The following is a 15,048-nucleotide window of genomic DNA, read 5'->3' on the forward strand; positions in this document are numbered from 1 at the left end:
AATAATCAACTGGATCAAAGTCAAAATACAAATATCAATCATCAGAGCGGTCTCTCTAAGAATTAGAGGAACGAGAAGAAGGATAGAAAGATTTGGATCTGAAGACGGCTGTGGAATACCCATCCTTGAAGATTAGATTTATCTTCTTTATACCGTACAACTGTGTTTAAATACGTTTAAAATTGTATTATTTAATGCAGCCATTCTCAAAGTGTGTTCTGCGGAACCCTAGGGTTCCGCGACACCCCTGCAGGGGTTCCGCAAGAATTTAGAATAATAAAATAAGCATAATTATTATGCTTATTAATAAAAAAAATACACTTCTAAAAACTATTGTTTTATTGTAGGGTTCCATCAAGTATTTCGCTTTCCAAAAGGGTTCCGTCAAAAAAAAAGATTGAGAACCGCTGATTTAATGTAATAAATGCGTTATCCCCCATTGCTTAAAAAACTTATTCGTGTAATGTCGGGTAAAAACAAAATAAGCTGTTTAGACGGGTTCTAACGAAAAGGCTACTGTTATTATTTCCCGAGAACCCATTTGTTTTATGACGTCTAGTTCTTTTAGTTCAATGAATGATTTAGCACAAGCTAAATCCGTTCCATGAATTGAGAAAAATACTTATTTCCATGTATTTTGTAAGGTGACGATAAGATCGTAGTTTGTTTATTTAAACAGTGTTGAGAGTTCTGTAGGTACCAGACGGTCTAGCATGAGTTGCGTTCTTGCGCGTGACTCCATACTTGAAGTCGCGCCAGATGTATGGAGTCGCGCGCGAGAACGCAACTCATGCTAGACCGCCAGGTCTTCATCCGATAAAAAAAGCATATAATAAAACGTAGCTAAGTATCTGGGGGCACGGCAGTGCCTCCGCCAAGTCGAGCATTCTATTTATAACTAAATTAGTTCAAAAACTATACAAACTTTCAGTTCAAAAACACACACACAACTAAAAGCACTAAAAGAAAAAAACAATCCCGATTTCTTCACTTAAATATATAGGTATTATAAGGTAGTGGGTGTATGAAATTGGTAAACGCAGAGGGATACTTGAGACACGATAGGTAGGTATATTCATATATTGATCATTTTCAGTAAAATGTTTTTGTTTAATGTACTTTATTATAACGTATTAAAAAACGTGAAAGTTAAATTATTATATAGGTCAACCAAATCTTGACAGTAAAAAAAGGCGCGAAATTCAAATTTTCTATGGGATGGCAGCCCTTCGTGCCTACATTTTTCAAATTTGCCGCCTTTTTCTACTGACAAGTTTTGGTTGACCCAGTACATTTATTAAATGTCTATATCAGGATATAACCGATATAGGTGCATAAAATATTATATACCTACTTACCAAACTTAAAGTTAAAAGTACCTACTTAAAAATAGATTTTTTAATGTCTAAGGTCACATTGTCCTCCTAGTTTAATGTTTAGCTTTAGCACTTTAGTCATAAGTAGGTAGAAAGATCTACTTATAACTAAGCACTATAAATCAGCGTAAATGCGCTTATGCGCTATAATAAACATTTGCTACACTCCCGAATGAGCTCGTTTAACACGGTTATCGGTTTTTACTCAGTATTTTAACTTCATACAAAAGTATTGCGACAGGGCAGGGGTCGGCAAATTTTTGAGAAGCCAGTAGAAATCACCAGTGTTAACATCTCAAAGTGGTACCTATAATAACTCTTTGGGAGGCTCGAGGATCCCGTTTTGCCGACCCTGTGACAGGTCATTAAAGGCCTAAAGGGGTTATCAATAATTTAGTTACATGCATCTTGTATGCATTCGTAGGATAGGAACATAAAATACTGGCTAAATTTTTACACTGTTCTTCCGAACTTTTCTGCGAAGCGGTTAATGTGCTCCTGATTCTGTATGCTAAGCTAGTTTTGATAGAGGAAACAATTCGAAACTTACCGAAAAATAATAATATAAAAAACGATAAAATTTGACGGAAAAAATAAAGTACCGTTTGCCGATTTACATTGGATACGCTTTGTTAGTTGAAGGATTTTGTCATTATCAAAAGTCATAACACGAAAAATGTTTTAATACTTTTATTTACATACAGGGTGTCCCAAAATTAAATTAAGGTTATTTTCTGTATCCCCAACATGAAACGTATCCCGAAAAAACGGGCTTAATATTTTTTATAATAAAATTTTGAGATCATTTGAGAGAAACTTATAGAACTCCTGACGTCCACCTTGAATGCACTTATTTGGGTAATTCAACTGGTGCAGTCACTTTGATAAAAACTAGTGGATGCATCCATGGCAAAAAGCTGGGAGAAAGCTAAGAAGATTAATGATGTATTCCCATCCGTTCCCGCCGAGCACAGACGGGAATAGGCGCTGGATATAAATAATTCCCATTAGGCTTAGGGTTACCAGACGTCAGGAATTTTCCTGATATGTCAGGAATTTTGGCCTTTTGTCAGGAATGCGGCCGGAATTACGAAAATGTCAGGAATTTTAGTGAATTAACAATAAGTACCTAAAAAGGTACATTATTCAAATTTACTTATCAAGCATAGATATCGCATACGGCTAGATCCCCCCCCCGTCGCCCACCGATACGAGCGTCAGGAAAAAAATTCACAAATCAGGAATTTTGTCAGGAAATTCCAGATTTGGATCTGGTAACCCTACATTAGGCCCCGCCTGATGTATCGCGGCGGGCGGTCACGTGGGCCGGGACGCCGGGGATAAATGGGAAAACACCCAGATTATTGATTTGGTTACTACTCTTACGCGGGTTGTGAATGTTGTGAATTTCTAAGTAGCTGGTACCTGGTACTGGTGGTATAGGTAGAGTAGGTACATACCATCAGGGTTCCTACTATTCCCATTTATTATCAAAATCGTGATTATAATCGCTAATACTAATTCGATAATAACAGTATAGGACCATAAACTATAAGGCAACTCTGGCCTTGCACCAATAAGAGACAGAGGCGGCCAACCTTGTGGGTTATTATTATTAATTTTATAAGATTTAGTTCAAGAACGGATGCTGCATTGATTTTGTTGAAAGCTTTAATTGTTTTTGGTAATTTGTGCAGTCTTTTGTTTTTGTTGGTCGAGTAGCGTGAAGCGATTGACTGATATATGTTGTAGGTAGATGTAGGTACCTGAGCCCGTACCATGAGTCACTGACAGTGTCAAAACTGACATTTGCGCTATCGAGAACGTAATTTACTTTCTATACATCTCGTTTGCACTAATATGCGAGTACGAGCGAGATGTATAGAAAGTAAATTACGTTCTCGAAAGCGTTTATGTCAGTTTTGACACTGTCAATGACTCATGGCACGGGCTCTACATACTATTGGAGTGCAGTAGCGTATATTGTAGGCATTGTAGCACTAGGTATTCAAATTGGTTGAGGTGAGCGCAAAACGAGCAATAAATATATTAAACATCATATAAGTAATATAAGAGCCTCGGTAGAGAGTACCATTTGGAGTTGAAACTCTAGGTCCATGGGGTCCCAGCGCGCATAAGTTTTTCGCAGAAATCGCGAAGCGTCTGGTTGACGTAACTGGTGACCGAAGAGCTGGCGGCTACCTCGCACAACGTATCAGCATTGCGATACAGCGAGGAAATGTCGCCAGCATCCTTGGTACAATGCCTCAAGGGCCTATTTTGGATTTAAGCTAGTTTTTAATTTCTTTTAGTAATACACTGTATATATCTTGTTTGTAAATAAATGATTATGCAGTAATATTAAGTCTTTAAGGGACACTTGCACCATCCCACTAACCCGGGGTTAACCCGTTAAACCGTTAACCCAGTGTCAAATTAAACTAAACTGTAAACTGATTGATTGATTGATTGATTGATTGAAATTGTACTGGTAACCATGGTAACTCTATGTTTAAACAGGTAACCCGGGTTAGTGATATCAGAGATGGTGTAAGTGGCGCTAAGTATGTTATTACATATCACTGTGTTGTGTTTACAGCTGTGCAATTGTACATAGTCAATAATTAAGTGGTTTTTTTTTCACGGAACTTTTTTTGGTCATGATCGCACACTATTTAAGATGCCGATTGAAGTAAATATGCGAAAGTGTTTTGTTCAAAAAGGTTATATACCTCTGGCTTCCCATAATCAATCAAAGTTCGATACGAGTACGAACCGTACCGGTTGCCCAATGGGCTAATAGCAGCTCTCTGATGACCACAGTTGGAGCTTATGCCTTGGTAATAAGGTTCAAGATTTGTCAGTTAACAGTGTGGGCAATAGGCATTAACCCGAAGTCTTGCATTAGTTAACAATAGTTTAAAGCATTAGGCTTTAAAAATAACATTTTAACATTGGTTGCCGGTTCCCATCTTCCCATCATATCGGACTATCGGTGGCAAACAAGCAATAAAGGGGATGGCGAGAGGTTTCTGAACAAGTTTTAATTATAAGGTAATCACATTTTCGTATTAAAAGTATTAAGATATACTACTACTTAATACTTTTACTGTTAAAAATACATACATAGATAGGATAAAAGTGTGTTTTTTTTTCAGTAACGGAAAGCGTATTAAAAATTAAAATAGGTCATACGGAACCAATAGAGTTTAAGTAATTGATTGAATAAATTAAACCTTAAAATAAAAAAAACAAAGACTTAAGCTGACATGGAAGAACTCAAACTCAAAGCATACATGTAAAGATTCGGTACAAAACATGTGGAGGTTTTTCAGTAAGAAACAGCCTGTAGGTATAAATAACAAAAACTATAATAACCATGTTTTCCCATTCTCATCAAATTAATTACAGTGTAATATAAAACTAAATAAGCTGTTGTTACATAATTAACAGGCAATAAATAGTTCGTTAAGCAATAAAGTAGCTATAATTTGTAGGCATTGTTTCATGGGACCGGGTCGTGGCCCGTGGGTATGCCCTTGACGCTTTCCTAAAAACAGTATTTGCATAGGGCCATAGACTAAGCTTACGCCACGCCATGCGCCATTATACGATTTACCTATACGGGTAATTAAAAAGTTTCTTTTTGACCTTTGATTTTAATAAATGCAAAGCTTGCAAACATACATATTTCAATTTCTATACAGGGGGGGTCACTTAACTCTGCACTCTCTGCAGCTTACTGTACTAGGCGACGATATACATACGTACGTATTTACTATATTAAATTTGTGATTAAATTACAATTTACACACAAAATAGTGCCCTTACGCCGGTAAGGACACTGTTTTGTGTAGGGTTGCCAACCGTACTATATTATATAGTATTGTACTATATTTTGGCTCTCTGTACTATATACTTTTGGAAAAATATATAGTACGCTATAATACTATATTTCCGATTAAACGTATGTTACACTTATGTTTAGTATTTTATCTAAAAGTACCATATTTTTTTGAAATGTACTATATTTTTGATGCCCTATTCTGGAAAATACTATATTCTACCAAAAAATAGTTGGCAACCCTAGTTTTGTGTGTGATTGTAATTTAATCACAAATATTACGCCGCTTTTACGCCGGTAAAAGGCCGTTATTATCAGTCTTCATTTTCGTATAATTTGTAGGCCATAACCTAATTTTATGCATCAAGCACACACTGCACACATAATATTCATATCAAAATAATTACATAATTCAATCATTTTGAGGTTATTTAATAAGAAAAAAAACCGACCAAGTGCGAGTCGGACTCGCGCACGGAGGGTTCCGCACCATCAACGAAAAATAGAGCAAATCAAGCAAAAAAACGTTCACCCATCCAAGTACTGACCCCGCCCGACGTTGCTTAACTTCGGTCAAAAATCACGTTTGTTGTATGGGAGCCCCACTTAAATCTTTATTTTATTCTGTTTTTAGTATTTGTTGTTATAGCGGCAACAGAAATACATCATCTGTGAAAATTTCAACTGTCTAGCTATCACGGTTCGTGAGATACAGCCTGGTGACAGACGGACGGACGGATGGACGGACGGACGGACGAACAGCGGAGTCTTAGTAATAGGGTCCCGTTTTTACCCTTTGGGTACGGAACCCTAAAAAACACCGCGTAAAGTAAACGATACGAAATGCGGAAAAGCGTTAAAATATTCAACTGTTTTCCAAACACTGTGATAGTTCTGTTGATTTTGAAATTTGAACGTTATTATAATGTATTTTGGTCGGTTTTACATTGGAATAATTGAGTGAGATATAAACCTTTCTTGAAAATGAAACCCTGTGGTTAACCGTTCCAATTATGAAATTAATGTTCCAATTTTAAAAAGCTTTGTTTGTTTATTTGGGTAATTTGGGTTAAATTATAGAGAGGCTAGTTAAGAAATAATTGTTTTAAAGGGTTTTAAAACCAAGCCTAGGTTTTAAACCTAGGTTTAAATTAAAGCAGGGGTCGGCAACCTACGGCTCTCTATAAATCCCAAGAAATTGCAGTGTTTATGTTCTGTTTCCTAAACTTGCCAACCCCTGGTTATACCTAGTTATTATTGTTAATCTACTACATATATGATCCGATTCACGCTTAACCAATTATCGTCCCTTGCGAAAGCTCGCTCATCATCACATTATCTTTAGAACGGAGAAGCCTTCAGTAACAAAAGCACCAACCAATTTAAACCAATAAACCATTGATCCAATTACTAATAAGCATTAACCAAATTACTAACAATTCATTAATTTTCATACATCAAAATTATGCAATAGACAATATGCTCAAGACTTACTTGCCGTTACCTCATATAAAACAACGAATGCACAACCAAATTTATACCCAATTACAATAAAAATAAAATATACATTTCATCATTGCGATCAATAAAGATACGAGGTTGTGTAAATTATGCTTTAGCACGTTTTTATTACACTTAAACCATCCATCATATCAAGGTCTTTGAAGCACAGGCAAATTATTGGTCATTCATTAAAAGCGTGGGTCTGCCTAAAATGGTTACTGATGCATTGTATATCACAGAATAGCTAAGAAGAGGCCCGGCCAAGTTCTAGGGAAAATACTAGATACTTAATTCCATTTTTAATTTTCATGATTCAAAAACTTTATAATACGTGTTTGACGATTAAGATAGAAATCAAAAGTTTACAACTAGTATTTTTAAGTAAAATTGTAATTGTGAATAAAATAATTGGACAGTGTTATGGAATAGCGAACTAAGCGCTAGCGAATAACTGTCGCTTGATCGCTTATTTCATAACACTGTCCAATTATTTTATTGAAGGTCAATTCCCATTTTCGTCAGTTTTAAAAGTTATATAGCTTACTTAAGCAATATATTCAAACAATATTTAAAAAAATATATTATCTGTGAAATTGATTTATTAAAACACATAACATAAAAGTTTATTTGGTTTATTAAGATTGTATGATATAGATAATAGGTATTTCCTAAGTTTAAAATCATATGTATACCAAATAAAACTTTTACCAAACTCGGCGGACTCGGCCTTCTTTTTTCCACGCAACCATTTCCGCTGTAATTCTACTAGCATTCCCCATACACGGTAATCGAGAACGAGAACAAAGCAACTAGATTACTACCAAGTACCAACCATACAACCAATACGCAAGCGTCAAACCCATAAAGGCACACTTCCACACAACATACTCACGATTTCCAACCTAACGCACTGATATTAAGGTCCACATTTGAATGCTCCTTTTGACAGTTGAGGCCTTTTTCGGTGTTAAAAACATCTCTCCCAAGGACCAATGGAACACGATGTTCGAATTTCAAACAATAAAGCGCGCGAAATGTCGAAATTTTTGAATAACGAGTGTTTTTATTTTCTGAAACTTGATTAGTTATTTTTTTTATAGACGTACAGCATGCGACTCATGCGAGAATGTGAACTAAAATTATGCTTTTAACATTGAATTTATGATTGAAAGAGAAAACTTGACATATTTTACACCTCTGAAAACCAATTTCTGACAGTATCCAACCATTACCTTGAGTCAATAGTGGCGAGAAGCTCCATAGAGTAATAGAATTAACATTAATTTCTGACATTTTGCTCCTGGACCTGTTTTTTTTAATTTAATTTATAGTAATTTATGGTAATTTGTTTTGATTGCAATTGTAATTTATTGTAATTTAATCCATCTTAATTGAGTACCTGTCTGCATGTTAGACTTAAGTAACACAACACCGATTAGTACGTAAGGTTTAACTGTTAGTACTAATTGTAAAATAAAATAAACAAATAAACAATTAAAGATCTTTCTCTTTTACTCCAATGAAGGCGTAATTAGAGTGTCAGAGAAAAATTGCCCGCAATTTGCGAAATTCGGTTTTCGCGGTAGTCCCTCTGACTTTCCTATTGGCAAGGTGCGAAGTCGGTGGAGGGGGAAGTGGCGCTGATCGTCACAAACACAGGTAATCTTATGGAATGGCCGCCATTAGTACTAGCGGCAGCCGCTTGAACTAATTTTACTCCATAAGATTTAACGTAGAAAGTCTGCCAAAATGAGGGCAGCACCAGTCGTGCACCTAGCGAATACCCAAAACGAAATATAAATACTTACCGTTCAAATTGTCAAGTCTAAGAAAATAAGGCCAAGTCCCTTAAAAGTTAAATTGCTATATTATTTTTATACATTAGTTAATGGATTCATAGGTTTCAGTCACAAATCACAGAACTAGTTTAATTTCTAAGAAGCAGGTTAGTTTTGCAACCGTCTTTTCATTGCCCGCCTCTATTGCCAGTATCTGCTGCGAGATGTATCTGTGTGATTTTTCTTAGATCCGGAGTAGATAACGTTAACTAAATGCAAATTAGTTGCATAATGAAGATGTACATCTGTTACTGGTTCACCATTGTTGTAGCCGATACGTGTGCTTGTTTACAGCCGTGTATTGTATAACTGTTAAGGCAGTACGATATTGTCATGTGCATATTAAACAGTGAAAACTAAGCGTTCAACAACATGTGTACTTAATTGGGATAATAGTTGTAGTTAAAATTATGTTTTAAAGCAATATGGATTACAAAATTCTTGCAAAAAGGTAGATTGCAGAAATTGTATTTTTAAGACAGAATTTCTAAATCATATCATAATGTATACGTTTTTTAGGGTTCCGTACCTCAAAAGGAAAAAACGGAACCCTTAAAGGATCACTCGTGCGTCTGTCTGTCCGTCTGTCACAGCCTATTTTCTTGAAAACTACTGGACCAATCAAGTTGAAATTTGGTATACATATGTAAAGTATACCTAATTGTATCATTCCGAATATTAGTATCATCAGGCGTGGCTCACTCCGCGATTTCGTCGTTTTGCTACAGGTAGCTAAAAGTACATCCGTTCCGCCCCAATTTTGGGGAAAGCCATAAGCCGCGCGTGGCGCTGTCGCCACCTAGCGGCCATATCTGTGCTGATCGTAACAGACGCGTTTTGTTAGAGAGTGAGTCTTCTGTACCTAGTACTATTATTTATTCTGTGGTATCATCAAGTATCATGTACTATCGTACTATGGAAATACAGTAAGTAGTAAGTGAATTTAATTATAACTGTTTGGCCGCATCTCGCGTGAAAGGGTGAGGTAATTCGCCAAGCCCCGTGAACTGTGAGCACGAAAGAGCTATCGCCAAGTTCTGAAACATCTATGTTATTACACGAACACGACACTCTAAGATGAAATAAATTATCCCATCTTACCACTATCCACTGTTGTTGATAATGATTAATAACTAATTTAATAATTTTTGTATAATTTTGTAAATTGAAGCGCTGGTGGCCTAGCGGTAAGAGCGTGCGACTTTCAATCCGGAGGTCGCGGGTTCAAACCCCGGCTCGTACCAATGAGTTTTTCGGAACTTATGTACGAAATATCATTTGATATTTACCAGTTGCTTTTCGGTGAAAGAAAACATCGTGAGGAAACCGGACTAATCCCAATAAGGCCTAGTTTCCCCTCTGGGTTGGAAGGTCAGATGGCAGTCGCTTTCGTAAAAACTAGTGCCTACGTCAAATCATGGGATTAGTTGTCAAGCGGACCCCAGGCTCCCATGAGCCGTGGCAAAAATGCCGGGATAACGCGAGGAAGAAGAGTATAGTTTAGTAAATTTGCCATTATAATAATAAAATGCTGTATTTTAACTTATAAGTAGATGTCATCGTACTAATTGAGAACGGAAGAGATAGCACTGTAATGAATGTTATTATTTTAGTATCTGTTACATTTGTTGACTGAACCGACCTTAGTTATTAGTAAGGTTACAATTATTAGGCAGTGAAAAAAAGGTTTTTTTAAAGCACGTGTAGCTACATAAGTTACAAAGGTATTACGGTAACAAAGATTTTTCTCATTTCCTCAATTTTTTCACCTTTAGTTAGCTGAAATATTAAAGAAAAAACTTGGCCCCTATGTTGTTATTATAGGATTATTTCTAAATGATGACCACATTTTTATTCCCACATGTTTTCCACCACTCGCAACCCATGTGAAGGAAAACAATAGGAAATTCTATTACAAGATTTATCTTGAGAACTTATGAGTTAAGGATTAAGAAATTTGCATATGTAGTAGTAATTAATTTCTATAGAGTAGGCCTATAGAGAACCAACCTATCAGCAAAAACGTCCACGCAATCAATATTTGGTGCCTACGTTTTTTTTTTATTTAACAAAGGTATATTTTATTTTATTACCAAGTACCTTTTTTGCAACGGATATAGCTGACTAGATATATCCGTTTTATTCAACATGCGACAGGAATAACGATACAGTTTAGGAGTCTCTAATTCACATTGTTATTCTTTAATCGCATAAAAAAATTAATTAAAAATGGAACTGAATTTTGTAATATGAGTTACTATGTTTCGTTCTCCAACGATTTTCTGCACACTATGTTACTTATGTAGTTATCTTCTTTACGCAATTTTTATTAGTATGTGTATAAAGTTCATAAAAAACTAAGTAAAACGTAACATAGCATTAATATAATTTATTTGGCTATGTGAGTCAAACAACGTTTTTTTTATATAATCATTTTTCATTTTAATATCCATTAAAAATGGCTCTGTGATATTAAAATGTAAAAAAACTTTCCGTTATATTTTTAACCGTAAAATTTTCAATTTTCCTATAGATTTTCAAATAAGTATGTCATTGAACCAAATATCAAATTAAAGTTATTGAAGTCATTCATCAAGGAGGAGATCAATATTCGCATCCAAAACGCCCTGCAATGCAGTGCAGCCCTCCATAAAGTGTTGGTGTCTAGGATTCTCAGCAGAAATACTAAGTTAAGGATATATAAGACCGTTATCCGACCAATCCTTATGTATGGTTGTGAGGCCTGGACACTAACACAAAAAGAGGAAAGTCAGCTCCTGGTAGCGGAAAGGAAAATTTTTCGGAAGATCCTGGGACCTATCAAGAGAGACAACGGCACCTGGAGGATAAGGAGGAATGCCGAAATCGAGGAGTTGGTGGCCGGACCCAATATCATCGGCGAAACGAAATCCCACAGACTTCGCTGGTTCGGGCACCTATTGAGAATGGGAGAGGACCGAGCTGCCAAGAGGGCGTACCTGGGAAGACCGACTGGTGGTGGTGGCCGCCCGGTAGGTCGGCCCAGATACCGCTGGGGAGACAGTGTGGAAGCGGATCTGCGTCAGCTTCAAGCCGATATTTGGCAGGAAACGGCGCAGGATCGGGAAAAATGGTGTGCTCTCATTTCGGAGGCCAAGATCCTCTTTGGGTCGCTGAGCCGTAATAGTTAGTTAGTTAGTTAGAAGTCATTCATAGACTTGACATTTTAAACGATACTATAGAATAGCCGAGTAAACATTTCTGTTTTGATAAATTTAAGACTATTTCTATTGTGTAGGTGCTGTTGATGCAAAGAATAAGTCACTACAGACAGACATTGAGATTATCCTCGAAGTGTCATAACATAATCATAACAAGTAAACACTTGACTGACATACACATTATACACACGCCTACGGCCTATGCTATAGGGCATTATAGTGATCGGTTGAAATAAATGACAGATTATATCAAGTAAGTGTACACTGTATCTATGGAAATATGGACCTATGGACCCAACATCACATGTTCAATCGTTCATGTCCTCTCAGTTAACTTATGCTTGACGAAAATCTAAGACTAAGAACTAAGACTAGGGTACCTATTATGCTAGGTTTTTAATGGATCGGCAACGTCCATAGTGCTACGGTGACAGCTTACATATACGGTGACATATTGGCACTGATTAGGAAGATATAGCTATAGTTTTTGCATGAACGATTTTATTAATATGGCACTTATTAAACTTGCCTTTCTATGTTTTCAGATGGATCTCAGCTCTAACTCCTAACCTAACCAAGAATAACGACTCAAATCTACTATCATTTATCAATTTTTTGATCATTCCAAATAAGCCAGGGTCAAGCACCAACGATAACAAAATGTGGGCGGCCCAGAGCAATTAGAGGAGATTCCTTCTCTTTGTTATTTGTTATTATGCCTTTTCCGTTGCCCGAAGCTCAGCACTTACGATCATGCAATCAGATACAGCTTTGGATTAGTCGAGAGAATTGAAAAATATAATAGAAGCGACATTGATGTCATTACTGAAGCTCGGTGAACACGGCATGACTTAATTTTAAAAGCTCATCAGACGTAAATAGATCGAGTTTATATTTTCTTCTTTATCACGACAAAAACTTTTTAATGCTATTGCAATAAAAAATAACGTAAATTAATAGAGTACGATCATTAAGTTTAATATTGAAAATAAAAATTATAATACGTCAATAATGTATACCTCAAAAACAACGAACGGATTCGCCATCCTTTTGTACCATCTTGTGTTGTGCGAAAAATAATACCTAATTGCGAATTATTTTTAATATTATTATTTCCTGTATATTAAAAATAACTTAGGAGTACATTTTTCACTTATCACTTAACCAACCGATCGTTGCAGAGATAAAGGTTTCATTGGGCCTGTCAACAAACTATTGTTAAAATGTAAACAAGTGCGAGTCCCTATTATAAGAAAAACTTTGATAGGTACACATACAGAGCTTAATCTATGGCCTCATCTATGGCAAGTCCAAGATGTGGAGCAAGGTCGCCGCAATTATAATCCGATTGTATGGATCTTCGGCGCGGCGTAAGACACAGACAACCGTGGTTTCTAAACTTGGCGGGAGCACTGCCTTTTTTAACTTTTCTTAATGATTTTTGACGTGAAACACGTTTATAAATTCGATCTGGTATATTATCCTCTTATATAGTGGTAACCTTTAACTGGTAAAACTGCAAAAAAAAACCTCAATTTAAGCCTCATCGCCAATCCTCAAATCAATCGCCAGTCCTAAAATTCTGTACAAGAAAAAAATACAAAAAGATGATGGTATAGATAGGGTGGTCTTTTTTGAGACGTTTACCCTATAGACTTTATAGGTAGTTACAAGTAAATTCGAATTTTTTACTCACTATACTATTATTAGGTGTGTAACCCAAGATTATCGGTACAAGATTTTAACGACTGTCTTTTAATAGCTTAATAGTCATCTACTACTAATTTACCAAAACTGTTCTAGCGTGTCCATTGTCCAAGCTCAATAAGGGTTGTACGTTGTATTGTGTGTTGTTTTATTTACGAATTCCTCCTTCTATCAATCGCAAAACAAATTAGATGATTGTTAGTAAATTAAAAGCCATATTCCTAAAAATTATATATTTGGTAAACAATATGATGCAGGAACCCTGAAAGTGAATTTTTAAACTTGGCCTGTAGGTACTTAATTGCGCACTACCTGGCACATTCACTATTTTTAACTTTTCTCAAATTAATTTCTTTTTAGACTAATTTGAAATGACAAAGAAACAAGACTAAACTTGTTACCAAAAAATCATATTAAATATCTCTAGATCTAGAGATAAAAAATATTAAGTTTACTTATATTAGGTTAGGTATAGGTACTTTATTTAGACTTACAAAAAAGACAGGTTAAACCAAACAGGTTATTTAACTTGCACCACCCAAAACAAAACAAAAGACTTATTGTTTTTACATATATCAGATACCGACATATACCTATAAATAACTCAAAGACGAAACGACCAAAGTGCCGCATCCCTATTCATATATTCTGCATTTTCACTATTGTCTTATTCCCGTGCCTTTAAAGAGCATTCGGCTTAGGAGAACCAGTATAAAATGATCTGTGATGACTGGTTAAAGGAAGACTCACAATAGAACTGTCCGGGTCCGGGCCGAGGCGTGCGACACTTCGTTTTCTATACAGGGTGTTTTTTTAGTCACTGCAATAATTTACGGGGTAAATATATAGTTCATATTCATACCTAATAGGCTAATACCTACTGAGGAACTTTTACTATTGGATCAACCCCGAAGGCCCGAAATCGCCCAAAAAAATTTACTCATTTCTGTATTTTTAAGTCAAGGTCATATGCATGACAATACATATTGCCATCATCATCTTCCTCGCGTTGTCCCGGTATTTTTTCCAAGGCTCAAGGGAGCCTGGGGTCCACTTGCCAACTAATCCCAGGAATTGGCGGGGGCACTAGTTTTTACGAAAGCGACTGCCATCTCTGACCTTCCAACCCAAGGGGTAAACTAGACCCTTAATAGGATTAATCCGGTTTCCTCATGATGTTTTCCTTCACCGAAAAGCGACTGGTAAATATCAAATGATATTTCGTACCTACATATAAGTTCCGAAAAACTCCTTGGTACGAGCCGGGGTTTGAACCCGCGACCTCCGGATTGCAAGTCGCACGCTCTTACCGCTAAGCCACCGGCGGCGTTTCATGCATGCGGCAGCATATCACTTGCTCCCTCTAATGCATAAATGCGTCCCTTGGAGTGGCCGGCGTTGGCCCATCGTGTAGAGGAGCCATGACATAGAACTACAAACTAGGATCTATTGTAGGTACTTACTGTATCTAATCATGAAAAAAAAAAACTATTCTATGTCGTATTTAAATCTTCGATTGCTTTTTGGCAGCAGGTTTGAGGCGATTGCTAGCTAAGCTACAAAAATTAAAACACTAAGGC

The sequence above is a fragment of the Cydia amplana genome, chromosome 23 (genome assembly GCF_948474715.1).
Source record: "Cydia amplana chromosome 23, ilCydAmpl1.1, whole genome shotgun sequence".
In the NCBI taxonomy this organism is placed as follows: domain Eukaryota; kingdom Metazoa; phylum Arthropoda; class Insecta; order Lepidoptera; family Tortricidae; genus Cydia; species Cydia amplana.